This window comes from Rhea americana, unplaced genomic scaffold (assembly GCF_003343005.1).
Source record: "Rhea americana isolate MKP2758 unplaced genomic scaffold, rheAme1 scaffold_502, whole genome shotgun sequence".
Classification (NCBI taxonomy): Eukaryota; Metazoa; Chordata; class Aves; order Rheiformes; family Rheidae; genus Rhea; species Rhea americana.
The window spans coordinates 6,534-10,522 of record NW_028186649.1 but is presented as its reverse complement, the minus strand read 5'-3'; the positions used below and the strand labels follow the sequence as shown (position 1 = coordinate 10,522).

General features: G+C 44.8%; 1 protein-coding gene across 7 annotated transcripts in view; it reads right to left on the bottom strand.

Moving 5' to 3' along the window:
- Nucleotides 1-3,612, bottom strand: part of ZC3H18 (zinc finger CCCH-type containing 18) — a 50,083-nt gene extending 46,471 nt beyond the window's left edge. For all 7 annotated transcript variants that reach the window (XM_085317744.1, XM_085317745.1, XM_085317750.1 and 4 more), the window contains exon 1: nt 3,507-3,612. The gene's annotated coding sequence lies outside the window, so the exon portion shown is untranslated. The remainder of the gene's footprint in view (nt 1-3,506) is intronic.
- Between the last annotated feature and the right edge of the window lie 377 nt (nt 3,613-3,989).

The following is a 3,989-nucleotide window of genomic DNA, read 5'->3' as shown; positions in this document are numbered from 1 at the left end:
AAAAAAAAAAAACACAAAAGCAAGAGGCCCTGAACTTTTAAACTTGTTTTTCAATTTTAAGACTTTTGTATCATGCTCAGCAACTTAAGCAGAATCCCACTGTAATCAGCTACAACCAAGAACGTGTGGCGGTTTTTACAAACCTAAATTCAGCCCTCTCTTCACCGGTATTGAGAAAGGACAGAAAGAAACATGCCTAGCATTATCTAGGAACAGAATGGAAAAGGCAGGTACAGTCTAGCATCCATTCATATGACATTCAGCTGTCATAGTCTGCAGCTTTCTTAGTCACAAAACAGGCTTTTCTTTTGGCAGTCCCTTGCCTCATTCCTTATATGCAAACTTTTGGGAAAGATGCACATGTCCAGCAGCAACATCCTCACTCAGTCAGCAAACAGCACCCTCACTCAACACCCRGCCCTGGTTATCTCTAGGGCAGACCCATTTCCACACACACACAGTTAGGGCCTGTGGAAAAAGAAAGGCTTTTAGTTACAAAACATATATGCAACAGGAGGCAACAAYGAAGTTTCACAGACCACCTTAGTTCTGACATTTTTCGAATTAGAGAATGAAACATTAACTAATCCTTAAATTTGTCAGTGTTTCATGGTTCGTATATGGCGGACAAAAAAAACGCTCCTTCTAAATTAGCAGTTCACGTGGCTGTCTTCACTTGCAAGGAATCGGATGCAACAACAAAGCAGGACTGTCCTTCTGTTTCTGCATATGTCTCACARTACTACTGAAGACATTTAAAAATCACACAGATTTCCCCCATCTGCACCTTACAGACAGGTAAAAGGGTGTTGTATGTTGACAAGATCTTAGGAGAATGTAAATTTATCAGCTTCAGCCACACTATAATTTACTTTTTCCAAAGTTTAACAATATCCAAGGCTTCTTTTAACTTAAAATACAGTACTAAGCCCAAGAAGCCTTGCAGTAAGAAAAAAAAAAACTTTGTTAGGTAAGCTGCTTTTTAAAATTCACCTCAAACGTTGCTAGGTAAAGCATTTTAAGTAGTATTTCTAACCTTATACTTTTATTAGGTGATTTGCCCAAGGCAAGAGGTGGACAAGTCAGAGTGCTGGAATTCTTCGCTTCAGGTCTATTTTCAAGACCAACTTCCACTCTCTGTTAATTTAACCATATCAAAAGATGTAGCACTGGAAGGAAGAAGTGCCAATTAAGTTTGAATCTGTGATCATGCATGTACCTCATATGCTGCTCTAACTCAGCGCAGTGTTTCACTGACTTGCATATGGRTCTGTGGTTCTTGACAGTGCCTGTTACTGGCAGGATGCTCAAGTTCTGTTTCCTCTTCCTCTGCGCTGTGCTGTTTTCAATTAGAACTCATTAAAAGTTTAGGCAGTGTCTTTAATTAAGCCAACAAAGTTAAGCTTTGTCTACATCTAATTGACTTGCTGCTGAAGCGAGGCTTTTGGCAGCAGATTATCTGGAACTACTACTGAAAAGACTAGCTTGCTGCCATCTAACCTCCAGAAGGTGCCTTACGCTAACCTATCATGCCATCTATGGAATAAAGCTATCAGTTAAGATAGGATTGGAAACACACAGCCACCAAGGAAAAATAATTTTGGCAARCATTATTTCCATTCACTAAATTCAATTCCTCCCTCCAAGGTTGAGCCTTCACGGTGGAAAAAAAAAAATCCAAACAAACAAAAGATGCACCTCGGATGTGGTAGTGTGGAAACCAACATCTTGGACAACTCCAGCGCCTCTGGCAGCAGTAAAGTACCAAGTACTATAGAAACCTGGAGCTTGACAGAGCTGTCAGCTTCAACCTTGAAATTCTACAAATTGTCAGTCAGATGGCAAGAACAAAGCCCACAGCCAAGTGCCATACCTCCCCAGAGCAGAGAGCTCAGAGCTCCACAGCRGGTCGCAGGACAGACACCAGGAAAGCAGCAAGGAAACAGCAGCGCCTTTTCAAAGCTGCTGGCAAGATAGAAAGGAGGCCTCTTTGTTTCAGGCAGAGTTCTTAGGGGTTGTAGAAAGTGTTCTTTCTAATAGCCAAATATGGTTCAATGCAAGATCAAAACATTTATAATCAATGAGAGGCATAAAAGATAGAGATTTATGCAGAAGAGAAAGAAGTTCTAGAGCATGGCCTAAGTCAAGTCACAAGGATGGGTGAAGAATGATGAGTGGGTTTGAGGAGAAAGAATGGGAGATAGGGTTGACAGGACAGGCTAAAAAAAGAAACACAGCAAAAAACATTTGTGGGACAGAGAAGTGAAAAACAAAAAAGCAAAACAGAAATGAATGGAGGGAATTAGAGGGGGAAATATGGAAGAGCAGCAACCACCAGAAGAGAAGGAAATAAAAATGTATCATGATCTACAGAAGAAGCATCGTGTAAAAACAAAAAGAGGTGTAGAACAAAAGCAGAGCACCCAGTTCTTTGTTCTGAATGAAACTAGGATTGGTAACAGGGTTAATTAAAATAAAATACATACCTATCTGACRCTCTTAGAGAAGCACTGACTTTGAAGATGCATAGCAAACTTCAATTATCTAGCAGCTGTCAGGAAAGCTTTTAATGCAGAAAACTAAGCTGCTTTTCAGGACTAATTCAAGAGAACTAATTGGTAACAGCCATTTTCAGTAAGTTTACTTATTTATTTCTTATTTAAAAAAGAGCTTACAGAGCTCTGATCCAGAATGTTAACACCAAACACCACRCTACTTTGTGTCAGGCAGACTTTAAGATTGAAACTCAAATAGAAATGCTGTAAATAGTTGAAGTTTGTTTTCACAGTGTAATGGATTTTCCTGTTACTAGGACATGCATCACTCTTTCTGCAGCTTGAACATTAATTTTGAATTACTGGAGCCTCAGTCCCGTGACAAAAAATAAGTACAATTGCTCCTATATTCTGTAGGATACATAAATAATCACACTCAGGAGTCTAACTCCACTCAGAACATTGCATGAGATGGCTTGCAAGGAGTTGACTTGATTAGAAAGAGACCTTGACCTCTTTATTTAATCTAGACAAACCTTAAGAAGATCAGGAGAAAGAATTCACACCTTGCAGATGCTGCTCTTGCTGTGGCCAAAACAGCACTGTTAACGGTTGTGCCAAAAAAGCTGAATTACTGATGGCAGCAAAAGGAAAAATTGTTAGCGTGTATCCCAAAGCACAGCTCTGAAGAAGAGAGACTACTGTTGAAGACTCAAAGAATTTAAGTCACCTGCAGCAGCATTTTGTAACACTTGCAAAAGTGACCAGAGCTCTGAGCAGAGCGTGCTTTACAGCTGCTGCTTCGCTGTGCAGGCGAGCACAAGTGGCGTYAGACGGACGCGCAGTGCCCAGACCATGCCGGCTCAGAGGACCGGGCYGCGCAACCTCCCCGTCCCGCAGCACCCAGCGAGGAGGCTCCTGATCTACGAGACCGTCACAGGAGGCGCCTGAACGCAGGTGCCACTGTGGCGCCCCAGCCCTCCTCCTCCTCCACCCCAGGGCCTCCCTTACCTCACAGGGCCTCCGGCCAGGCTGAGGTCCTTCTGCTGCAGCCCCGGGACACGGCTCCTGGAGCTCTCCCTGCTCTCAGCTGCCTGCAGAGGGGAGATGGTCAGCCCTGCGTGTACCCCTGGGGGCCAGGCTGCCCCCTCGCTACCTTCCTGAGGCCAAGCTGCACCCCTCTCCCAGCTGAGTCTGCTCCGCTTCCTAAAACCTCCCCAACCGAGGCTGCAGCCCCTCACCTCCCCTCCAGTTCTGCTGCAAACTAAGGCCGCCCCCCTGCAGCACCCTCTCCAGCAATCCCCCCAAAACAGGGGCTGCCCCCCATCACCTGCCCAGCAAGCCCCCCAAACTGGGCCCCCATCATGGCCCCAGCAATCACCCAGAACTGGTGCTGCCCCCCATCACCTGCCCAGCTGCTGCTGCCCCCTCGAGCACTCTCACCGGGGCTGCCCCCCTCAAACAAACCCCACTTGGGCTGCCCCCCCTTTCCCA